The sequence below is a fragment of the Carica papaya genome, chromosome 5, assembly GCF_054855325.1.
Source record: "Carica papaya isolate Zhongbai chromosome 5, ASM5485532v1, whole genome shotgun sequence".
NCBI classification, from domain to species: Eukaryota; Viridiplantae; Streptophyta; class Magnoliopsida; order Brassicales; family Caricaceae; genus Carica; species Carica papaya.
Window position 1 is genome coordinate 28,666,618 of NC_142313.1, and position 22,829 is coordinate 28,689,446.

A 22,829-nucleotide genomic window follows, 5' to 3' on the forward strand; every position below is an offset into this window, starting at 1 on the left:
TCTTGACTCACATTTCCATGTAAACAAACCGACCCTAGTTCCAGTCGCGCGTAACGTCGAACGACCCGTCTGAAAAAAAATTGGTGCGACACGAGGACTTCCCAGGAGGTCACCCATCCGAGTATTACTCTCGCCCAAGCACACTTAACTACGGAGTTCTGATTGGATCCAGTGCATTAGTGCTGGTATGATCACACCCATATAATTTAGCGCTGCAAATACATAATCTCCTTCTCCTTTCTTCCCCCTCCCGTCATTTGTTTCCTTGTGCGTGCGCACTGCACCTCCCGTGCTCGTATTAATATCAAGTAAAATACTACGATGCCGTGACTCACATTTGTGAATAAACCTGAGGACCATAATTCAAGTCGCGCGTATCGTCGAAAGAATCATCTGCAAAAAAATGGGTGCAACACGAGGACTTCCTAAGAAAATGGGTGAAATATAAGGACTTCGCAGGAGGTCACCCATCCTAGTGCTACTCTCGCCCAAGCACCCTTAACTTGCGGAGTTCTGATAGAATCCGTTGCATTGGTGCTGGTATGATGGCTCATGTTTCATTCTGCGTTGCAAATACATACACTTTTTCTCCCTCCATCCCCCCTCCCGTCATTTGTTTCCTTGTGCGTGCACTCTGCATCTCTCCTTCTCGTTCTAATATCGATTAAAATGCCCCTGCTTCTTGACTCACATTTGCGTATAAACCAACAGACCATAGTTCTAGTCGCGCGTAACGTCGAACGACCCGTCTGAAAAAAAAATTAGTGCGACACGAGGACTTCCCAGGAGGTCACCCATCCGAGTACTACTCTCGCCCAAACACACTTACCTGTGGAGTTCTGATGGGATCCGGTGCATTAGTGCTGGTCTGATCGCACCCATATAATTCAGCGCTGCAAATACATAAACTCCTTCTCCTTTCTTCCCCCTCTCGTCATTTGTTTCCTTGTGCGTGCGCACTGCACCTCCCGTGCTCGTTCTAATATCAAGTAAAATGCTACGGTGCCGTGACTCACATTTATGAATAAACCTGAGGACTATAATTCAAGTCGCGCGTATCGTCGAAAGAACCATCTGCAAAAAAATGGGTGCAACACGAGGACTTCCTAAGAAAATGGGTGAAATATAAGGACTTCGCAGGAGGTCACCCATCCTAGTGCTACTCTCGCCCAAGCACCCTTCACTTGCGGAGTTTTGATAGAATCTGTTGCATTGGTGCTGGTATGATGGCTCATGTTTCATTCTGCGCTGCAAATACATACACTTTTTCACCCTCCATCCCCCCTCCCGTCATTTGTTTCCTTGTGCGTGCACTCTGCATCTCTCCTTCTCATTCTAATATCGATTAAAATGCCCCTGCTTTTTGACTCATATTTGCATATAAACCAGTGGACCCTAGTTCCAGTCGCGCGTAACGTCGAACGACCCGTCTGAAAAAAAAATTAGTGCGACACGAGGACTTCCCAGGAGGTCACCAATCCGAGTACTACTCTCGCCAAAGCACACTTAACTGCGGAGTTCTGATGGAATCCGGTGCATCAGTGCTGGTATGATCGCAACTGTTTAATTTCTCGCTGCAAATACATAAACTCTTTCTCCTTTCTTCCCCCTCCCGTCATTCATTTCCTTGTGCGTGCGCACTGCACCTCTCGTTCTCGTTCAAATATCAAGTAAAATGCCACGGCGCCGTGACTCACATTTGCGAATAAATCTGCAGACAATAATTAAAGTCGCGCGTAACATCGAACAACACATCTAAAAAAAAGAAAATGGGTACAACACGAGGGCTTCCCAGGTGGTCAACCATCCGAGTACTACCCTCGCCCAAGCACACTTAACTGTGGAGTTTTGATGGGATCCGGAGCTTTAGTGCTGGTATGATCGCACCTGTTTAATTTCGCTCTGCAAATACATACACTCCTTCTCCTTTCTTCCCCCTCCCATCATTTGTTTCCTTGTGCGTTCACACTTCACCTCTCATTCTCGTTCTAATATCGATTAAAATACCCCTACTTCTTGACTCACATTTGCGTATAAACCAGCGGACCCTAGTTCCAGATGCGCGTAACGTCGAACGACCCGTCTGAAAAAAAATTGGTGCGACACGAGGACTTCACAAGAAAATGGGTGAAATATAAGGACTTCGCAGGAGGTAACCCATGCTAGTACTACTCTCGCCCAAGCACCCTTACCTACGGATTTCTGATAGAATCCGTTGCATTAGTGCTGGTATGATCGCACCTGTTTCATTTCGTGCTGAAAATACATACACTCCTTCTCCTTCCCTCCCCCTCCCATCAATTGTTTCCTTGTGCGTTCACACTGCACCTCTCCTTCTCGTTCTAATATCGATTAAAATGCTACTGCTTCTTGACTCACATTTGCGTATAAACCAACGGACTCTAGTTCCAATCGCGCGTAACATCGAACGACCCGTCTGAAAAAAATTTGGTGCGACACGAGGACTTCCCAGGAGGTCAACCATCCGAGTACTAATCTCGCCAAGCACACTTAACTGCGAAGTTCTGATGGGATTCGGGGCTTTAGTGCTGGTATGATCGAACCTATTTAGTTTCGCGCGGCAAATACATACACTCCTTCTCCTTTCTTCCTCCTCCCGTCATTTGTTTCCTTGTGCGTTCACACTTCACCTCTCATTCTCGTTCTAATATCGATTAAAATGCCCCTGCTTCTTGACTCACATTTGCGTATAAACCAGCGGACCCTAGTTCCAGACGCGCGTAACGTCGAACGACCCGTCTGAAAAAAAATTGGTGCGACACGAGGACTTCCCAGGAGGTCAACCATCCGAGTACTAATCTCGCCAAGCACACTTAACTGCGAAGTTCTGATGGGATCCGGGGCTTTAGTGCTGGTATGATCGCACCTGTTTAGTTTTGCGCTGCAAATACATACACTCCTTCTCCTTTCTTCCCCCTCCCGTCATTTGTTTCCTTGTGCGTTCACACTTCACCTCTCATTCTCGTTCTAATATCGATTAAATTGCCCCTGCTTCTTGACTCATATTTGCGTATAAACCAGCGGACCCTAGTTCCAGATGGGCGTAACGTCGAACGACCCGTCTGAAAAAAAATTGGTGCGACACGAGGACTTCACAAGAAAATTGGTGAAATATAAGGACTTCGCAGGAGATAACCCATGCTAGTACTACTCTCGCTCAAGTACCCTTACCTACGGAGTTCTGAAAGAATCCGTTGCATTAGTGCTGGTATGATCGCACTTGTTTCATTTCATGCTGAAAATAAATACACTCCTTCTCCTTCCCTCCCTCTCCCATCAATTGTTTCCTTGTGCATTCAAACTGCACCTATCCTTCTCGTTCTAATATCGATTAAAATGCCCCTGCTTCTTGACTCACATTTGAGTATAAACCAGCGGACCCTAGTTCCAGACGCGCGTAACGTCGAACGACCCGTCTGAAAAAAAATTGGTGCCACACGAGGACTTCCCAGGAGGTCAACCATCCGAGTACTAATCTCGCCAAGCACACTTAACTGCGAAGTTTTGATGGGATCCGGGGCTTTAGTGCTGGTATGATCGCACCTGGTTAGTTTCGCGCTGCAAATACATACACTCCTTCTCCTTTCTTCCCCCTCCCGTCATTTGTTTCCTTGTGCGTTCACGCTTCACCTCTCATTCTCGTTCTAATATCGATTAAAATGCCCCTACTTCTTGACTCACATTTGCGTATAAACCAGCGGACCCTAGTTCCAGATGGGCGTAACGTCGAACGACCCGTCTGAAAAAAAATTGGTGCGACACGAGGACTTCACAAGAAAATTGGTGAAATATAAGGACTTCGCAGGAGATAACCCATGCTAGTACTACTCTCGCTCAAGTACCCTTACCTACGGAGTTCTGAAAGAATCCGTTGCATTAGTGCTGGTATGATCGCACTTGTTTCATTTCATGCTGAAAATAAATACACTCCTTCTCCTTCCCTCCCCCTCCCATCAATTGTTTCCTTGTGCGTTCAAACTGCACCTATCCTTCTCGTTCTAATATCGATTAAAATGCCCCTGCTTCTTGACTCACATTTGAGTATAAACCAGCGGACCCTAGTTCCAGTCGCGCGTAACGTCGAACGACCCGTCTGAAAAAAAATTGGTGCGACACGAGGAATTCCCAGGAGGTCACCCATCCAAGTACTACTCTCGCCCATGCACGCTTAACTGCGGAGTTCTGATGGGATCCGGTGCATTAGTGCTGGTATGATCGCACCTGTTTAATTTCGCGCTGCAAATACATAAACTCATTCCCCTTTCTTCCCCCTCCCGTCATTTGTTTCCTTGTGCGTGCGCACTGCATCTCCCGTGCTCGTTCTAATATCAAGTAAAATGCTACGGTGCCGTAACTCACATTTGCGAATAAACCTGAGGACCATAATTCAAGTCGCACGTATCGTCGAAAGAATCATCTACAAAAAAATAGGTGCAACACGAGGACTTCCTAAGAAAATGGGTGAAATATAAGGACTTAGCAGGAGGTCACCCATCTTTGTCCTACTCTCGCCCAAGCACTCTTAACTTGCGGAGTTCTGATAGAATTCGTTGCATTGGTGCTGGTATGATTGCTCATGTTTCATTCTGTGCTGCAAATACATACACTTTTTCTCCCTCCATCCCCCCTCCCGTCATTTGTTTCCTTGTGCGTGCACTCTGCATCTCTCTTTCTCGTTCTAATATCGATTAAAATGCCCCTGCTTCTTGACTCACATTTGCGTATAAACTAGTGGACCCTAGTTCCAGTCGCGCGTAACGTCGAACGACCCATCTGAAAAAAAATTAGTGCGATACGAGGACTTCCTAGGAGGTCACCCATCCGAGTACTACTCTCGCCCAAGTACACTTGACTGCGGAGTTCTGATGGGATCCGGAGCTTTAGTGCTGGTATGATCGCACCTGTTTAATTTCGTGCTGCAAATACATAAACTCCTTCTCCTTTCTTCCCCCTCCCGTCATTTGTTTCCTTGCACCTCCCGTGCTCGTTTTAATATCAAGTAAAATGTTACGACGCCGTGACTCACATTTGCGAATAAACCTGAGGGCCAAAATTCAAGTTGCGCGTAACGTCGAAAGAATCATCTGCAAAAAAATGGGTGCAACACGAGGACTTCCCAAGTGGTCACCCATCCGAGTACTACTCTCGCCCAAGCACACTTAACTGCAGAGTTATGATGGGATCGGTTGCATTAGTGCTGGTATGATCACACGTGTTTAATTTCGCACAGTAAATACATACACTCCTTCTCCTTTCTTCCCCCTCCCGTCATTTATTTCCTTGTGCGTTCACACTTCACCTCTCATTCTCGTTCTAATATCGATTAAAATGCCCCTGCTTCTTGACTCACATTTGCGTATAAACCAGTGGACCCTAGTTCCAGTCGCGCGTAACGTCGAACGACCCGTCTGAAAAAAAAATTAGTGCGACACGAGGACTTCCCAGGAGGTCTCCAATCCGAGTACTACTCTCGCCCAAGCACACTTAACTGCGGAATTCTGATGGGATCCGGTGCATTAGTGCTGGTATGATCGCACCTGATTAATTTCGCGTTGCAAATACATAAACTTATTCCCCTTTCTTCCCCCTCCCGTCATTTGATTCCTTGTGCGTGCACTCTGCATCTCTCTTTCTCGTTCTAATATCAAGTAATATGCCCCGGCACCGTGACTCACCTTTGTAAATGAACCAGCGGTTTATAATTCCATTCGTGCGTAACGTCGAACAACCCATCCGAAAAAAAATAGGTGCAACACGAGGGCTTCCCAAGTGGTCACCCATCCGAGCACTACTCTCGCCCAAGCACACCTAACTGCGGAGTTCTGATGGGATCCGAGGCTTTAGTGCTGGTATGATCGCACCTGTTTAATTTCGCGCTGCAAATACATAAACTCCTTCTCCTTTCTTCCCCCTCCTGTCATTTGTTTCCTTATCCGTTCACACTTCACCTCTCATTCTCGTTCTAATATTGATTAAAATGCCCCTGCTTCTTGACTCACATTTGCGTATAAACCAGCGAATCCTAGTTCCAGACGCGTGTAACATCGAACGACCCGTCTGAAAAAAAATTGGTGCGACACAAGGACTTCCCAGGAGGTCACCCATCCGAGTACTAATCTCGCCCAAGCACACTTCACTGCGGAGTTCTGATGGGATCCAATGCATTAGTGCTGGTATAATCGCACCTGTTTAATTTCGCGCTGCAAATACATAAACTCATTCCCCTTTCTTCCCCCTCCCGTCATTCGTTTCCTTGTGCGTGCACACTGCACCTCCCGTTCTCGTTCTAATATCAAGTAAAATGCTACAGCGCCGTGACTCACATTTGCGAATAAACCTTAGGACCATAATTCAAGTGGCGCGTAACGTCGAAAGAATCACCTGCAAAAAAATGGGTGCAACACGAGGACTTCACAAGAAAATGGGTGAAATATAAGGACTTCGCAGGAGGTAACCCATTCTAGTACTACTCTCGCCCAAGCACCCTTACCTGCAGAGTTCTGATAGAATCCGTTGCATTAGTGCTGGTATAATCGCACCTGATTCATTTCGTGCTGAAAATACATACACTCCTTCTCCATCCCTCCCTCTCCCATCAATTATTTCCTTGTGAGTTCACACTGCACCTCTCCTTCTCGTTCTAATATCGATTAAAATGCCCCTGCTTCTTGACTCACATTTGCGTATAAACCAGCGGAGCCTTGTTCCAGTCGCACGTAAAGTCGAACGACCCGTCTGAAAAAAAATTGGTACGACACGAGGACTTCCCAGGAGGTCACCCATGCGAGTACTACACTCACCCAAGCACACTTAACTGCGGAGTTCTGATGGGATCCGGTGCATTAGTGCTGGTATGATCGCACCTGTTTAATTTCGCGCTACAAATACATAAACTCCTTCTCCATTCTTCCCCCTCCCGTCATTTGATTCCTTGTGCGTGCGCACTGCACCTCTCGTTCTCGTTCAAATATCAAGTAAAATGCCACGGCGCCGTCACTCACATTTGCGAATAAATCTGCGGACCATAATTAAAGTCGCGCGTAACGTCGAACGGCACATCTGAAAAAAAGAAAATGGGTGCAACACGAGAACTTCCCAGGAGGTAACCCATCATTGTACTACTTTCGCCAAAGCACACTTAACTGCGGAGTTCTGATGGGATCCGGTGCATTCGTGCTGGTGTGACCGCACCTGTTTAATTTCGTGCTGAAAATACATACACTCCTTCTTCCCTCGCCCCCTCCCATCATTTGTTTCCTTGTGCGTTCACACTGCACCTCTCCTTCTCGTTCTAATATCGATTAAAATGCCCCTGATTCTTGACTCACATTTGCGTATAAACCAGTGGACCATAGTTCCGGTCGCGCGTAACGTCGAACGACCCATGTGAAAAAAAATTGTTGCGATACGAGGACTTCCCAAGAGGTCACCCATCCGAGTAGTACTCTCGCCCAAGCACGCTTAACTGCAGAGTTCTGATGGGATCCAGTGCATTAGTGCTGGTATGATGCAACTTGTTTAATTTTGCGCTTTAAATACATACACTCCTTCCCTTTTCTTCATCCTCCCGTCATTTGTTTCCTTGTGCGTGCGCACTGCACCTCCCGTACTCGTTCTAATATCAAGTAAAATGCCACAGCGCCGTGACTCACATTTGCGACTAAACCTACGGACCATAAATCAAGTCACGCGTAACGTCGAAAGAATCATCTGCAAAAAGATGGGTGCAACACGAGGACCTACCAAGAAAATGGGTGAAATATAAGGACTTCGCAGGAGGTCACCCATCCGAGTACTTTTCTCGCCCAAGCACCCTTAACTGCGGAGTTCTGATAGAATCCGTTGCATTAGTGCTGGTATGATCCCTCATGTTTCATTCTGCACTGCAAATACATACACTCTTTCTCCTCCCATCCCCCCTCCTGTCATTTGTTTCCTTGTGCGTGCACTCTGCATCTCTCTTTCTCGTTCTAATATCAAGTAATATGCCCCAGCACCGTGACTCACCTTTGTAAATGAACCAGCGGTTTATAATTCCATTCGCACGTAACGTCGAACAACACATCCGAGAAAAGAAAGGTGCAACACGAGGGCTTCCCAAGTGGTCACGCATCCGAGTACTACCCTCGCCCAAGCACACTTAACTGCGGAGTTCTGATGGGATCCGGAGCTTTAGTGCGGGTATGATCGCACCTGTTTAATTTCGCGCTGCAAATACATACAATCCTTCTCCTTTCTTCCCCCTCCCGTCATTTGTTTCCTTGTGCGTTCACACTTCACCTTTCATTCTCGTTCTAATATCGATTAAAATGCCCCTGCTTCTTGACTCACATTTGCGTATAAACCAGCGGACCCTAGTTCCAGACGAGCGTAACGTCGAACGACCCATCTGAAAAAAAATTGGTGCGACACGAGGACTTCCCAGGAGGTCACCCATCCGAGTACTAATCTCGCCCAAGCAGACTTAACAGCGGAGTTCTGATGGGATCCGGTGCATTAGTGCAGGTATGATCGCACCTGTTTAATTTTGTGCTGCAAATACATAAAATCATTCCCCTTTCTTCCCCCTCCCCTCATTTGTTTCCTTGTGCGTGCGCACTCCACCTCTCGTTCTCGTTCTAATATCAAGTAAAATGCTACAGCCCCGTGACTCACATTTGCGAATAAACTTGAGGACCATAATACAAGTCGCACGTAACGTCGAAAGAATCATCTGCAAAAAAATGGGTGCAACACGAGGACTTCACAAGAAAATGGGTGAAATATAAGGACTTCGCAGGAGGTAACCCTTGCTAGTACTACTCTCGCCCAAGCACTTTTACCTACGGAGTTCTGATAGAATCCGTTGCATTAGTGCTGATATGATCGCACCTATTTCATTTTGCGCTGCAAATACATACACTCCTTCTCCTTTCTTTCCCCTCCTGTCATTTGTTTCCTTGTGCGTGCGCACTGCACCTCTCGTTCTCGTTCAAATATCAAGTAAAATACCACGGTGCCGTGACTCACATTTGCGAATAAATCTGCGGACCATAATTAAAGTCGCGCGTAACGTCGAACGGCACATCTGAAAAAAAAATAGGTGCAACACGAGAACTTCCCAAGAGGTAACCCATCATTGTACTACTTTCGCCAAAGCACACTTAACTGCGGAGTTCTGATGGGATCCGGTGCATTTGTGCTGGTGTGACCGCACCTGTTTAATTTCGTGCTTAAAATACATACACTCCTTCTTCCCTCCCGCCCTCCCATCATTTGTTTCCTTTTCCGTTCACAGTGCACCTCTCCTTCTCGTTCTAATATCGATTAAAATGCCCCTGATTCTTGACTCACATTTACGTATAAACCAGCGGACCATAGTTCCAGTCGCGCGTAACGTCGAACGACTCATCTGAAAAAAAATTGTTGCGATACGAGGACTTCCCAAGAGGTCACCCATCCGAGTTCTACTCTCGCCCAAGAACACTTAACTTCAGAGTTCTGATGGGATCCAGTGCATTAGTGCTGGTATGATGCCACTTATTTAATTTTGCGCCCCAAATACATACACTCCTAATCTTTTCTTCCTCCTCCCGTCATTTGTTTCCTTGTGCGTGCGCACTGCACCTCCCGTACTCGTTCTAATATCAAGTAAAATGCCACGGCGCCGTGACTCACATTTGCGAATAAACCTGCGGACCATAAATCAAGTCACGCGTAACGTCGAAAGAATCATCTGCAAAAAGATGGGTGCAACACGAGGTCCTCCCAAGAAAATGGGTGAAATATAAGGACTATGCAGGAGGTCACCCATCCGAGTACTTTTCTCGCCCAAGCACCCTTAACTGCGGAGTTCTGATAGAATCCGTTGCATTAGTGCTGGTATGATCCCTCATGTTTCATTCTTCACTGCAAATAAACACTCTTTCTCCTTCCATCCCCCCTCCCGTCATTTGTTTCCTTGTGCGTGCACCCTGCATCTCTCTTTCTCGTTCTAATATCAAGTAATATGCCCCGGCACCGTGACTCACCTTTGCAAATGAACCAGCGGTTTATAATTCCATTCGCGCGTAACGTCGAACAACCCATCCGAAAAAAAATAGGTGCAACACGTGGGCTTCCCAGGTGGTCACCCATCCGAGTACTACTCTCACCCAAGCACACTTAACTGCGGAGTTCTGATGGGATCCAGAGCTTTAGTGCTGTTATGATCGCACCTTTTTAATTTCGCGCTACAAATACATACACTCCTTCTCCTTTCTTTCCCCTCCCGTCATTTGTTTCCTTGTGCGTTCACACATCACCTCTCATTCTCGTTCTAATTTCGATTAAAATGCCCCTGCTTCTTGACTCACATTTGCGTATAAACCAGCGGACCATAGTTCCAGTCGCGCGTAACGTCGAACGACTCATCTGAAAAAAAATTATTGCGATACGAGGACTTCCCAAGAGGTCACCCATCCGAGTTCTACTCTCGCCCAAGAACACTTGACTGCAGAGTTATGATGGGATCCAGTGCATTAGTGCTGGTATGATGCCACTTGTTTAATTTTGCGCTCCAAATACATACACTCCTAATCTTTTCTTCCTCCTCCCGTCATTTGTTTCCTTGTGCGTGCGCACTGCACCTCCCGTACTCGTTCTAATATCAAGTAAAATGCCACGGCGCCGTGACTCACATTTGCGAATAAATCTGCGGACCATAAATCAAGTCGCGCGTAACGTCGAAAGAATCATCTGCAAAAAGATGGGTGCAACACGAGGACCTCCCAAGAAAATGGGTGAAATATAAGGACTTCGCAGGAGGTCACCCATCCGAGTACTTTTCTCTCCCAAGCACCCTTAACTGCCGAGTTCTGATAGAATCCGTTGCATTAGTGCTGGTATGATCCCTCATGTTTCATTCTGCACTGCAAATACATTCACTCTTTCTCCTTCCATCCTCCCTCCCATCATTTGTTTCCTTGTGCGTGCACTCTGTATCTATCTTTCTTGTCTAATATCAAGTAATACGCCCCGGCACTGTGACTCACCTTTGCAAATGAACCAGCGGTTTATAATTCTATCGCGCGTAACGTCGAACAACCCATCCGAAAAAAAATAGTTGCAACACGAGGGCTTCCCAAGTGGTCACCCATCCGAGTACTACTATCGCCCAAGCAAACTTAACTGCAGAATTCTGATGGGATTCGGAGCTTTAGTGCTGGTATGATCGCACCTGTTTAATTTCGCGCTACAAATACATACACTCCTTCTCCTTTCTTCCCCCTCCCGTCATTTGTTTCCTTGTGCATTCACACTTCACCTCTCATTCTCGTTCTAATATCGATTAAAATGCCCCTACTTCATGACTCACATTTGCGTATAAACCAGCGGACCCTAGTTCCAGACGCGCGTAACGTCGAACGACCCGTCTGAAAAAAAAATTAGTGCGACACGAGGACTTCACAGGAGGTCACCCATCCGAGTACTAATCTCGCCCAAGCACACTTAACTGCGGAGTTCTGATGGGATCAGGTGCATTAGTGCTGGTATGATCGCAACTGTTTAATTTTGCGCTGCAAATACATAAACTCATTCCCCTTTCTTCCCCCTCCCGTCATTTGTTTCCTTGTGCGTGCGCACTGCACCTCTCGTTCTCGTTCAAATATCAAGTAAAATGCTATGGCGCCGTGACTCACATTTGCGAATAAATCTGCGGACCATTATTAAAGTCGCGCGTAACGTCGAACGGCACATCTGAAAAAAAGAAAATGGGTGCAACACGAGGACTTCGCAAGAAAATGGGTGAAATATAAGGACTTCGCAGGAGGTAACCCATGCTAGTACTACTCTCGCCCAAGCACCCTTAGCTACGGAGTTCTGATAGAATCCGTTCCATTAGTGCTGGTATGATCGCACCTGTTTCATTTCGTGCCGAAAATACATACACTCCTTCTCCTTCCCTCCCCCTCCCATCAATTGTTTCCTTGTGCGTTCACACTGCACCTCGCCTTCTCGTTCTAATATCGATTAAAATGCCCCTGCTTCTTGACTCACATTTGCGTATAAACCAGCGGACACCAGTTCCAGTCGCGCATAACGTCGAACGACCCGTCTAAAAAAAAATTGGTGCGACACGAGGACTTCCCAGGAGGTCACCCATTCGAGTACTACTCTCGCCCAAGCACACTTAACTGCGGAGTTATGATGGGATCCGGTGCGTAAGTGGTGGTATGATCGCATCCGTTTAATTCTGCGCTGCAAATACATAAAATCCTTCTCCTTTCTTCCCCCTCCCGTCAATTGTTTCCTTGTGCGTGCGCACTGCACCTCCCGTGCTCGTTCTAATATAAAGTAAAATGCTACGGTGCCGTGACTCACATTTACGAATAAACCTGAGGACCATAATTCAAGTCGCGCGTATCGTCGAAAGAATCATCTGCAAAAAAATGTGTGCAACACGAGGACTTCCTAAGAAAATGGGTGAAATATAAGGACTTCGCAGGAGGTAACCCATCCTAGTGCTACTCTCGCCCAAACACCCTTAACTTGCGGAGTTCTGATAGAATCCGTTGCATTGGTGCTGGTATGATTGCTCATGTTTCATTCTGCGCTGCAAATGCATACACTTTTTCTCCCTCCATCCCCCCTCCCGTCATTTGTTTCCTTGTGCGTGAACTCTGCATCTCTCCTTCTCGTTCTAATATCGATTAAAATGCCCCTGCTTCTTGACTCACATTTGCGTATAAACCAGTGGAGCCTAGTTCCAGTCGCGCGTAACGTCGAACGACCCATCTGAAAAAAAAAATAGTGCGTCACGAGGACTTCCCAGGAGGTCACCCATTTGAGTACTACTCTCGCCCAAGCACACTTAACTGCGGAGTTCTAATGGGATCCGGTGCATTAGTGCTGGTATGATCGCACCTGTTTAATTTCGCACTGCAAATACATAAATTCCTTCTCCTTTCTTCCCCCTCTCGTCATTTGTTCCCTTGTGCGTGCGCACTGCACCTCTCGTTCTCGTTCAAATATCAAGTAAAATGCCACGGCGCCGTGACTTACATTTGCGAATAAATCTGCGGACCATAATTAAAGTCGCGCGTAACGTCGAATGGCACGTTTGAAAAAAAGAAAATGGGTGCAAAACGAGAACTTCCCAGGAGGTAACCCATCATTGTACTACTTTCGCCAAAGCACACTTAACTGCGGAGTTCTGATGGGATCCGGTGCATTTGTGCTGGTGTGACCGCACCTGTTTAATTTCGTGCTGAAAATACATACACTCCTTCTTCCCTCCCCCCCTCCCATCATTTGTTTGCTTGTGTGTTCACACTGCACCTCTCCTTCTCGTTCTAACATCGATTAAAATGCCCCTGATTCTTGACTAACATTTGCGTATAAACCAGCGGACCATAGTTCCAGTCGCGCGTAACGTCGAACGATCCATCTGAAAAGAAATTGTTGCGATACGAGGACTTCCCAAGAGGTCACCCATCCGAGTACTACTCTCGCCCAAGCACACTTAACTGCAGGGTTCTGATGGGATCCAGTGCATTAGCGCTAGTATGATGCCACTTCTTCAATTTTGCGCTTCAAATACATACACTCCTTCTCTTTTCTTCCACATCCCGTCATTTGTTTCCTTGTGCGTGCGCACTGCACCTCCCGTACTCGTTCTACTATCAAGTAAAATGCCACGGCGCCGTGACTCACATTTGTGAATAAACCTGCGGACCATAAATCAAGTCGCGCGTAACGTCGAAAGAATCATCTGCAAAAAGATGGGTGCAACACGAGGACCTCCCAAGAAAATGGGTGAAATATAAGGACTTCGCAGGAGGTCACCGATCCGAGTTCTTTTCTCGCCCAAGCACCCTTAACTGCGGAATTCTGATAGAATCCGTTGCATTAGTGCTGGTATGATCCCTCATGCTTCATTCTCAACTGCAAATACAAACACTTTTTCTCCTTCCATCCCCCGTCCCGTCATTTGTTTCCTTATGCGTGCGCACTGCACCTCTCGTTCTCGTTCAAATATCAAGTAAAATGCCACGGCGCCGTGACTCACCTTTGCAAATGAACCAGCGGTTTAGAATTCCATTCGCGCGTAACGTCGAACAACCCATCTGAAAAAAAATAGGTGCAACACGAGGGCTTCCCAGGTGGTCACCGATTCGAGTACTACTCTCACCCAAGCACACTTAACTGCGGAGTTCTAATGGGATCCGGGGCTGTAGTGCTGGTATGATCGCACCTGTTTAATTTCGCGCTGTAAATACATACACTCCTCCTTTCTTCCCGCTCCCGTCATTTGTTTCCTTATGCGTTCACACTTCACCTCTCATTCTCATTCTAATATCGATTAAAATGCCCCTGCTTCTTGACTCACATTTGCGTATAAACCAGCGGACCCTAGTTCCAGACGTGCGTAACGTCAAACAACCCGTCTGAAAAAAAATTGGTGCGACACGAGGACTTCCCAGGAGGTCACCCATCCGAGTACTAATCTCGCCCAAGCACACTTAACAGCGGAGTTCTGATGGAATCCGGTGCATTAGTGCTGGTATGATCGCACCTGTTTAATTTTGCGCTGCAAATACATAAACTCATTCCCCTTTCTTCCCCCTCCCATCATTTGTTTCCTTGTGCGTGCGCACTGCACCTCCCGTTCTCGTTCTAATATCAAGTAAAATGCTACAGCACCGTGACTCACATTTGCGAACAAACCTGAGGACCATAATACAAGTCGCGCATAACGTTGAAAGAATCATCTGATAAAAATGGGTGCAACACGAGGACTTCACAAGAAAATGGGTTAAATATAAGGACTTCGCATGAGGTAACCCATGCTAGTACTACTGTCGCCCAAGCACCCTTACCTACGGAGTTCTGATAGAATCCGTTGCATTAGTGCTAGTATGATCGCACCTGTCTCATTTCGCGCTGTAAATACATACACTCCTCCTTTCTTCCCGCTCCCGTCATTTGTTTCCTTATGCGTTCACACTTCACCTCTCATTCTCATTCTAATATCGATTAAAATGCCCCTGCTTCTTGACTCACATTTGCGTATAAACCAGCGGACCCTAGTTCCAGACGTGCGTAACGTCAAACAACCCGTCTGAAAAAAAATTGGTGCGACACGAGGACTTCCCAGGAGGTCACCCATCCGAGTACTAATCTCGCCCAAGCACACTTAACAGCGGAGTTCTGATGGGATCCGGTGCATTAGTGCTGGTATGATCGCACCTGTTTAATTTTGCGCTGCAAATACATAAACTCATTCCCCTTTCTTCCCCCTCCCATCATTTGTTTCCTTGTGCGTGCGCACTGCACCTCCCGTTCTCGTTCTAATATCAAGTAAAATGCTACAGCACCGTGACTCACATTTGCGAACAAACCTGAGGACCATAATACAAGTCGCGCATAACGTTGAAAGAATCATCTGATAAAAATGGGTGCAACACGAGGACTTCACAAGAAAATGGGTTAAATATAAGGACTTCGCATGAGGTAACCCATGCTAGTACTACTGTCGCCCAAGCACCCTTACCTACGGAGTTCTGATAGAATCCGTTGCATTAGTGCTAGTATGATCGCACCTGTTTCATTTGGTGCTGAAAATACATACACTCCTTCTCCTTCCCTCCCCCTCCCATCAATTGTTTCCTTGTGCGTTCACACTGCACCTCTCCTTCTCGTTCTAATATCGATTAAAATGCCCCTGCTTCTTGACTCACATTTGCGTATAAACCAACGGACTCTAGTTCCAATCGCGTGTTCACACTGTATCTCTCCTTCTCGTTCTAATATCCATTAAAAATGCCCCTGCTTATTGACTCACATTTGCATATAAACCAGCAGACCCAAGTTCTAGTCGCGCGTAACGTTGAACGACCCGTCTGAAAAAAAATTGGTGCGACACGAGGACTTCCCAGGAGGTCACCCATCCGAGTACTACTCTCGCCCAAGCACACTTAACTGCAGAGTTATGATGGGATCCGGTGCATTAGTGCTGGTATGATCGCACCCGTTTAATTCCGCGCAGCAAATACATAAACTCCTTCTCCTTTCTTCCCCCTCCCGTCATTTGTTTCCTTGTGCGTGCGCACTGCACCTCCCGTACTCGTTCTAATATCAAGTAAAATGCTACGGTGCCGTGACTAACATTTGCTAATAAACCTGAGGACCATAATTCAAGTCGCGCGTAACGTCGAAAGAATCATCTGCAAAAAAATGGGTGCAACACGAGGACTTCCTAAGAAAATGGGTGAAATATAAGGACTTCGCAGGAGGTCACCCATCCTAGAGCTACTCTCGCCCAAGCACCCTTAACTTGCGGAGTTCTGATAGAATCCGTTGCATTAGTGCTGGTATGATTGCTCATGTTTCATTCTGCGCTGCAAATACATACACTTTTTCTCCCTCCATCCCCCCTCCCGTCATTTGTTTCCTTTTGCGTGCACTCTGCATCTCTCCTTCTCGTTCTAATATCAAGTAAAATGCCCTGGCATCGTGACTCACCTTTGCAAATGAACCAGCAGCTTATAATCGATATTAGAACGAGAATGAGAGGTGAAGCGTGAACGCACAAGGAAACAAATGACGGGAGGGGGAAGAAAGGAGAAGGAGTGTATGTATTTGCAGCGCGAAATTAAACAGGTGCGATCATACCAGCACTAAAGCTCCGGATCCCATCAGAACTCCGCAGTTAAGTGTGCTTGGGCTAGAGTAGTACTCGGATGGGTGACCACTTGGGAAGCCCTCGTGCTGCACCTATTTTTTCCAACGGATGTGTTGTTAGACGTTATGCGCGAATGGAATTATAAACTGCTGGTTCATTTGCAAAGGTGAGTTACGGTGCCGGGGCATATTACTTGATATTAGAACTAGAAAGAGAGATGCAGAGTGCACGCACAAGGAAACAAATGACGGGAGGGGGGATGGAAGGAGAAAGAGTGTATGTATTTGCAGTGCAGAATGAAACATGAGGGATCATACCAGCACTAATGCAACGGATTCTATCACAACTCCGCAGTTAAGGGTGTTTGGGCGAGAAAAGTACTCGGATGGGTGACCTCCTGCGAAGTCCTTATATTTCACCCATCTTCTTGGGAGGTCCTCGTGTTGCACCCACCTTTCTGCAGATGATTCTTTCGACGTTACGCGCGACTTGATTTATGGTCCGCAGGTTTATTCGCAAATGTGAGTCACGGCGCCGTGGCATTTTACTTGATATTAGAACGAGTATGGGAGGTGCAGTGCGCATGCACAAGGAAACAAATGACGGGAGGAGGAAGAAAAGATTAGGAGTGTATGTATTTGAAGCGCAAAATTAAACAAGTGGCATCATACCAGCACTAATGCACTGGATCCCATCAGAACTCTGCAGTTAAGTGTGCTTGGGCGAGAGTAGTACTCGGATGGGTGACCTCTTGAGAAGTCCTCGTATCGCAACCATTTTTTTTCAGATAGGTCGTTCGACATTACGCGCGACTGGAACTATGGTCCGCTGGTTTATACGCAAATGTGAGTCAAGAATCAGGGGCATTTTAATTGATATTAGAACGAGAAGGAGAGGTGCAATGTGAACACAAAAGGAAACAAATGATGGGAGGGCGGGAGGGAAGAAGGAGTGTATGTATTTTCAGCACGAAATTAAACAGGTGCGGTCACACCAGCACAAATGGACCGGATTCCATCAGAACTCCGCAGTTAAGTGTGCATTGGCGAAAGTAGTACAATGATGGGTTACCTCATGGGAAGTTCTCGTGTTGCACCCATTTTCTTTTTTTCAGATGTGCCGTTCGACGTTACGCGCGACTTTAATTATGGTCCGCAGATTTATTCGCAAATGTGAGTCACGGCGCCGTGACATTTTACTCGATATTTGAACGAGAATGAGAGGTTTAGTGCGCACGCACAAGGAAACAAATGACGAAAGGGGGAAAAAAGGAGAAGGAGTTTATGTATTTGTAGCGCAAAATTAAACAGGTGTGATCATACGAGCACTAATGCACCGGATCCCATCAGAACTCCGCAATTAAGTGTGCTTGGGCGAGAGTAGTACTCTGATGGGTGACCTCCTGGGAATTCCTTGTGTTGCACTAATTTTTTTTTCAGACGGGTCGTTCGACGTTACGCGCGACTGGAACTAGAACCCACTGGTTTATACGTAAATGTGAGTCAAGAAGAATGGGCATTTTAATCGATATTAAAACGAGAAGGAGAGATGCAGAGTGCACGCACAAGGAAACAAATGACGGGATGGGGGATGGAGGGAGAAAAAGTGTATGTATTTGCAGCGCAAAATGAAACAGGAGCAATCATATCAGCACCAATGCAACGGATTCTATCAGAACGCCCGCAAGTTAAGGGTGCTTGGGCGAGAGTAGCACTAGGATTGGTGACCTCCTGCGAAGTCCTTATATTTCACCCATTTTCTTAGGAAGTCCTCGTGTTGCACCCATTTTTTTGCAGATGATTCTTTCGACGATACTCGCGACTTGAATTATAGTCCTCAGGTTTATTCGCAAATGTGAGTCACGGCACCGTAGCATTTTACTTGATATAAGAACGAGCACGGGAGGTGCAGTGCGCACGCACAAGGAAACAAATGACGGCAGGGGGAAGAAAGGAGAAGGAGTTTATGTATTTGCAGCGCGAAATTAAACAGGTGCGATCATACCAGCACTAATGCACCGGATCCCATCAGAACTCCGCAGTCAAGTGTGCTTGTGCGAGAGTAGTACTCGGATAGGTGACCTCCTGGGAAGTCCTCGTATCGCACCAATTTTTTTTCAGACAGGTCGTTCGACGCTATGCGCGACTGGAACTAGGGTCCGCTGGTTTATACACAAATGTGAGTCAAGAAGCAGGGGCATTTTAATCGATATTAGAACGAGAAGGAGAGGTGCAGTGTGAACGCACAAGGAAACAATTGATGGAAGGGGGAGGAAAGGAGAAGGAGTGTATGTATTTTCAGCACGAAATGAAACAGGTGCGATCATACCAGCACTAATGCAACGGATTCTATCAGAACTCCGTAGGTAAGGGTGCTTGGGCGAGAGTAGTACTAGCATGGGTTACCTCCTGCGAAGTCCTTATATTTGACCCATTTTCTTGTGAAGTCCTCGTGTTGCACCCATTTTTTTGCAGATGATTCTTTCGACGTTACGCGCGACTTGAATTATGGTCCTCAGGTTTATTGGCAAATGTGAGTCACGGCGCTGTAGCATTTTACTTGATATTAGAACGAGCACGGGAGGTGCAGTGCTCACGCACAAGGAAACAAATGGCTGGAGGGGGAAGAAAGGAGAATGAGTTTATGTATTTGCAGCGCCAAATTAAACAGGCGCGATCATAACAGCACTAATGCACCGGATCCCATCAGAACTCCGTAGTTAAGTGTGCTTGGGCGAGATTAGTACTCGGATGGGTGACCTCCTTGGAAGTCCTCGTGTCGCACCAATTTTTTTTCAAACGGGTCGTTCGACGTTACGCGCTTCTGGAACTAGGGTCCGCTGGTTTATACGCAAATGTGAGTCAAGAAGTAGGGGCATTTTAATCGATATTAGAACAAGAATGAGAGGTGAAGTAGTTAAGTGTGAGTCACGACACTGTGGCATTTTACTTGATATTTGAACGAGAACGAGAGGTGCAGTGCGCACGCACAAGGAAACAAATGACGGGAGGGGGAATAAAGGAGAAGGAGTTTATGTATTTGCAGCGCGAAATTAAACTGGTGCGATCATACCAGCACTAATGCACCGGATCCCATCAGAACTCCGCAGATAAGTGTGCTTGGGCGAAAGTAGTACTCGGATGGGTGACCTCTTAGGAAGTCCTCGTGTCGCACTAATTTTTTTTTTCAGACGGGTCGTTCGACTTTACGCGCGACTGGAACTAGGGTCCACTGGTTTATACGCAAATGTGAGTCAAGAAGCAGGAGCATTTTAATCGATATTAGAACGAGAAGGAGAGATGCAGAGTGCACGCACAAGGAAACAAATGACGGGAGGGGTGATGGAGGGAGAAAAAGTGTATGTATTTGCAGCGCAGAATGGAACATGAGCAATCATACCAGCACCAATGCAACGGATTCTATCAGAACTCCGCAAGTTAGGGGTGCTTGGGCGAGAGTAGCACTATGATGGGTGACCTCCTGCGAAGTCCTTATATTTCACCCATTTTCTTAGGAAGTCCTCGTGTTGCACCCATTTTTTTGCAGATGATTCTTTCGACGATATGCGCGACTTGAATTATGGTCCTCAGGTTTATTCGCAAATGTGAGTCAAGAAGCAGGGGCATATTAATCGATATTAGAACGAGAAAAAGAGGTGCAGTGTGAACGCACAAGGAAACAAATGATGGGAGGGGGGGGGAAGGAGAAGGAGTGTATGTATTTTCAGCACGAAATGAAACAGGTGCTATCATACCAGCACTAATGCAACAGATTCTATCAGAACTCCGTAGGTAAGGGTGCTTGGGCGAGAGTAGTACTAGCATGGGTTACCTCCTGCGAAGTCCTTATATTTCACCCATTTTCTTGTGAAGTCCTCGTGTCGCACCAATTTTTTTTCAGACGGGTCGTTCGACGTTACGGGCGTCTAGAACTAGGGTCCGCTGGTTTATACGCAAATGTGAGTCAAGAAGCAGGGGCATTTTAATCGATATTAGAACGAGAATGAGAGGTGAAGTGTGAACGCACAAGGAAACAAGTGACGGGAGGGGGAAGAAAGGAGAAGGAGTGTATGTATTTGCAGCGCGAAACTAAACAGGTGCGATCATACCAGCACTAAAGCCCCGGATCCCATCAGAACTCCGCAGTTAAGTGTGCTTAGCGAGATTAGTACTCGGATGGTTGACCTCCTGGGAAGTCCTCGTGTCGCACCAATTTTTTTTCTGACGGGTCGTTCGACGTTACGCACGTCTGGAACTACGGTCCGCTGGTTTATACGCAAATATGAGTCGAGAAGCAGGGGAATTTTATTCGAAATTAGAACGAGAATGAGAGGTAAAGTGTGAACGCACAAGGAAACAAATGACGGGAGGGGGAAGAAAGGAGAAGGAGTGTATGTATTTGTAGCGCAAAATTAAACAGGTGCGATCATACCAGCACTAAAGCTCTGGATCCCATCAGAACTCCGCAGTTAATTGTGCTTGGGCGAGGGTAGTACTTGGATGGGTGACCACTTGGGAAGCCCTCGTGTTGCACCTATTTTTTTTCGAATTCGTTGTTCAACGTTACGCGCGAATGAAATTATAAACCGCTGGTTCATTTGCAAAAATGAGTCATGGTGCCGGGGAATATTACTTGATATTAGAACGAGAAAGAGAGATGCAGAGTGCATGCACAAGAAAACAAATGACGGGAGGGGGGATGGGAGGAGAAAGAGTGTATGTATTTGCAGTGCAGAATGAAACATGAGGGATCATACCAGCACTAATGCAACGGATTCTATCAGAACTCCGCAGTTAAGGGTGCTTGGGCGAGAAAAGTACTCGGATGGGTGACCTCCTGCGAAGTCCTTATATTTCACCCATTTTCTTGGGAGGTCCTCGTGTTGCACCCATCTTTTTGCAGATGATTCTTTCGACGTTATGCGCGACTTGATTTATGGTCCGCAGGTTTATTCGCAAATGTGAGTCACGGCGCCGTGGCATTTTACTCTATATTAGAACGAGTACGGGAGGTGCAGTGCGCACGCACAAGGAAACAAATTACGGGAGGAGGAAGAAAAGAGAAGGAGTGTATGTATTTGAAGCGCAAAATTAAACAAGTGGCATCATACCAGCACTAATGCACTGGATCCCATCAGAACTCTGTAGTTAAGTGTGCTTGGGCGAGAGTAGTACTAGGATGGGTGACCTCCTGCGAAGTCCTTATATTTCATCCATTTTCTTAGGAAGTCCTCGTGTTGTACCTTTTTTTTTGCAGATGATTCTTTCGACGATACGCGCGACTTGAATTATGGTCCTCAGGTTTATTCGCAAATGTGAGTCACGGCACCGTAGCATTTTACTTGACATTAGAACGAGCACGGGAGGTGCAGTGCGCACGCACAAGGAAACAAATGACGGGAGGGGGAAGAAAGGAGAAGGAGTTTATGTATCTGCAGCGCGAAATTAAACGGGTGCGATCATACCAGCACTAATGCACCGGATCCCATCAGAACTCCGCAGTTAAGTGAGTTTGGGCGAGAGTAGTACTCGGATTGGTGACCTCCTGGGAAGTCCTCGTATCGCACCAATTTTATTTCAGACGGGTCGTTCGACGTTACGCGCGACTGGAACTAGGGTCCACTGGTTTATACGCAAATGTGAGTCAAGAAGCAGGGGCATCTTAATCCATATTAGAACGAGAAGGAGAGGTGCAGTGTGAACGCACAAGGAAATAATTGATGGGAGGGGGAGGGAAGGAGAAGGAGTGTATTTATTTTCAGCACGAAATGAAACAGGTGTGATCATAGCAGCACTAATGCAACGGATTCTATCAGAACTCCGTAGGTAAGGGTGCTTGGGGGAGAGTAGTACTAGCATGGGTTACCTCCTGCGAAGTCCTTATATTTCACCCATTTTCTTGTGAAGTCCTCGTGTAACACCCACTTTTTTGCAGATGATTCTTTCAACGTTAAGCGCGACTTGAATTATGGTCCTCAGGATTATTCGTAAATGTGAGTCACGGCGCTGTAGCATTTTACTTGATATTAGAACAAGAACGGGAGGTGCAGTGCGCACGCACAAGGAAACAAATGACGGGAGGGGGAAGAAAGGGGAATGAGTTTATGTATTTGCAGCCCGAAATTAAACAGGTGCGATCATACCAGCACTAATGCAGCGAATCC

The 22,829-nt window shown here is 46.6% G+C and overlaps 5 non-coding genes and 37 pseudogenes across 5 annotated transcripts; 11 read left to right on the top strand and 31 right to left on the bottom strand.

Moving 5' to 3' along the window:
* Positions 1-80: 80 nt before the first annotated feature.
* On the bottom strand, positions 81-199 carry LOC148259325 (5S ribosomal RNA; annotated as a pseudogene).
* Positions 200-761: 562 nt separating this feature from the next.
* Positions 762-880, bottom strand: LOC148259326 (5S ribosomal RNA; annotated as a pseudogene).
* A 562-nt stretch (positions 881-1,442) lies between these two features.
* On the bottom strand, positions 1,443-1,561 carry LOC148259327 (5S ribosomal RNA; annotated as a pseudogene).
* Positions 1,562-1,770: 209 nt separating this feature from the next.
* LOC148259328 (5S ribosomal RNA) lies at positions 1,771-1,889 on the bottom strand (annotated as a pseudogene).
* Positions 1,890-2,448: 559 nt separating this feature from the next.
* LOC148259329 (5S ribosomal RNA) lies at positions 2,449-2,566 on the bottom strand (annotated as a pseudogene).
* A 205-nt stretch (positions 2,567-2,771) lies between these two features.
* On the bottom strand, positions 2,772-2,889 carry LOC148259330 (5S ribosomal RNA; annotated as a pseudogene).
* Positions 2,890-3,448: 559 nt separating this feature from the next.
* LOC148259331 (5S ribosomal RNA) lies at positions 3,449-3,566 on the bottom strand (annotated as a pseudogene).
* Positions 3,567-4,125: 559 nt separating this feature from the next.
* Positions 4,126-4,244, bottom strand: LOC148259332 (5S ribosomal RNA). Its single transcript, XR_015820961.1, has one exon. It is a non-coding gene; the product is annotated as a 5S ribosomal RNA (ribosomal RNA).
* Positions 4,245-4,805: 561 nt separating this feature from the next.
* Positions 4,806-4,924, bottom strand: LOC148259333 (5S ribosomal RNA; annotated as a pseudogene).
* Positions 4,925-5,116: 192 nt separating this feature from the next.
* Positions 5,117-5,235, bottom strand: LOC148259334 (5S ribosomal RNA; annotated as a pseudogene).
* A 206-nt stretch (positions 5,236-5,441) lies between these two features.
* On the bottom strand, positions 5,442-5,560 carry LOC148259335 (5S ribosomal RNA; annotated as a pseudogene).
* Positions 5,561-5,765: 205 nt separating this feature from the next.
* LOC148259336 (5S ribosomal RNA) lies at positions 5,766-5,884 on the bottom strand (annotated as a pseudogene).
* Positions 5,885-6,089: 205 nt separating this feature from the next.
* On the bottom strand, positions 6,090-6,208 carry LOC148259337 (5S ribosomal RNA; annotated as a pseudogene).
* A 559-nt stretch (positions 6,209-6,767) lies between these two features.
* On the bottom strand, positions 6,768-6,886 carry LOC148259338 (5S ribosomal RNA; annotated as a pseudogene).
* A 209-nt stretch (positions 6,887-7,095) lies between these two features.
* Positions 7,096-7,214, bottom strand: LOC148259339 (5S ribosomal RNA; annotated as a pseudogene).
* Positions 7,215-7,418: 204 nt separating this feature from the next.
* On the bottom strand, positions 7,419-7,536 carry LOC148259340 (5S ribosomal RNA; annotated as a pseudogene).
* A 561-nt stretch (positions 7,537-8,097) lies between these two features.
* On the bottom strand, positions 8,098-8,216 carry LOC148259341 (5S ribosomal RNA). The gene has a single exon (XR_015820110.1). It is a non-coding gene; the product is annotated as a 5S ribosomal RNA (ribosomal RNA).
* Positions 8,217-8,421: 205 nt separating this feature from the next.
* LOC148259342 (5S ribosomal RNA) lies at positions 8,422-8,540 on the bottom strand (annotated as a pseudogene).
* Positions 8,541-9,100: 560 nt separating this feature from the next.
* On the bottom strand, positions 9,101-9,219 carry LOC148259343 (5S ribosomal RNA; annotated as a pseudogene).
* A 204-nt stretch (positions 9,220-9,423) lies between these two features.
* Positions 9,424-9,541, bottom strand: LOC148259344 (5S ribosomal RNA; annotated as a pseudogene).
* Positions 9,542-10,100: 559 nt separating this feature from the next.
* LOC148259345 (5S ribosomal RNA) lies at positions 10,101-10,219 on the bottom strand (annotated as a pseudogene).
* An 882-nt stretch (positions 10,220-11,101) lies between these two features.
* On the bottom strand, positions 11,102-11,220 carry LOC148259346 (5S ribosomal RNA; annotated as a pseudogene).
* A 206-nt stretch (positions 11,221-11,426) lies between these two features.
* LOC148259347 (5S ribosomal RNA) lies at positions 11,427-11,545 on the bottom strand (annotated as a pseudogene).
* A 563-nt stretch (positions 11,546-12,108) lies between these two features.
* Positions 12,109-12,227, bottom strand: LOC148259348 (5S ribosomal RNA; annotated as a pseudogene).
* Positions 12,228-12,789: 562 nt separating this feature from the next.
* LOC148259349 (5S ribosomal RNA) lies at positions 12,790-12,908 on the bottom strand (annotated as a pseudogene).
* A 209-nt stretch (positions 12,909-13,117) lies between these two features.
* On the bottom strand, positions 13,118-13,236 carry LOC148259350 (5S ribosomal RNA; annotated as a pseudogene).
* Positions 13,237-13,440: 204 nt separating this feature from the next.
* LOC148259351 (5S ribosomal RNA) lies at positions 13,441-13,558 on the bottom strand (annotated as a pseudogene).
* Positions 13,559-14,119: 561 nt separating this feature from the next.
* Positions 14,120-14,238, bottom strand: LOC148259352 (5S ribosomal RNA; annotated as a pseudogene).
* A 202-nt stretch (positions 14,239-14,440) lies between these two features.
* On the bottom strand, positions 14,441-14,559 carry LOC148259353 (5S ribosomal RNA). Its single transcript, XR_015820608.1, has one exon. It is a non-coding gene; the product is annotated as a 5S ribosomal RNA (ribosomal RNA).
* A 555-nt stretch (positions 14,560-15,114) lies between these two features.
* On the bottom strand, positions 15,115-15,233 carry LOC148259354 (5S ribosomal RNA). The gene has a single exon (XR_015819548.1). It is a non-coding gene; the product is annotated as a 5S ribosomal RNA (ribosomal RNA).
* A 662-nt stretch (positions 15,234-15,895) lies between these two features.
* Positions 15,896-16,014, bottom strand: LOC148259355 (5S ribosomal RNA; annotated as a pseudogene).
* Positions 16,015-16,642: 628 nt separating this feature from the next.
* LOC148259356 (5S ribosomal RNA) lies at positions 16,643-16,761 on the top strand (annotated as a pseudogene).
* A 563-nt stretch (positions 16,762-17,324) lies between these two features.
* On the top strand, positions 17,325-17,442 carry LOC148259357 (5S ribosomal RNA; annotated as a pseudogene).
* A 204-nt stretch (positions 17,443-17,646) lies between these two features.
* Positions 17,647-17,765, top strand: LOC148259358 (5S ribosomal RNA; annotated as a pseudogene).
* A 209-nt stretch (positions 17,766-17,974) lies between these two features.
* LOC148259359 (5S ribosomal RNA) lies at positions 17,975-18,093 on the top strand (annotated as a pseudogene).
* A 563-nt stretch (positions 18,094-18,656) lies between these two features.
* LOC148259360 (5S ribosomal RNA) lies at positions 18,657-18,775 on the top strand (annotated as a pseudogene).
* A 559-nt stretch (positions 18,776-19,334) lies between these two features.
* LOC148259361 (5S ribosomal RNA) lies at positions 19,335-19,453 on the top strand (annotated as a pseudogene).
* Positions 19,454-19,724: 271 nt separating this feature from the next.
* Positions 19,725-19,843, top strand: LOC148259362 (5S ribosomal RNA; annotated as a pseudogene).
* A 917-nt stretch (positions 19,844-20,760) lies between these two features.
* On the top strand, positions 20,761-20,878 carry LOC148259363 (5S ribosomal RNA; annotated as a pseudogene).
* A 205-nt stretch (positions 20,879-21,083) lies between these two features.
* On the top strand, positions 21,084-21,202 carry LOC148259364 (5S ribosomal RNA). The gene has a single exon (XR_015821031.1). It is a non-coding gene; the product is annotated as a 5S ribosomal RNA (ribosomal RNA).
* A 560-nt stretch (positions 21,203-21,762) lies between these two features.
* On the top strand, positions 21,763-21,881 carry LOC148259365 (5S ribosomal RNA; annotated as a pseudogene).
* A 235-nt stretch (positions 21,882-22,116) lies between these two features.
* Positions 22,117-22,235, top strand: LOC148259366 (5S ribosomal RNA; annotated as a pseudogene).
* The last annotated feature ends 594 nt before the right edge of the window (positions 22,236-22,829 follow it).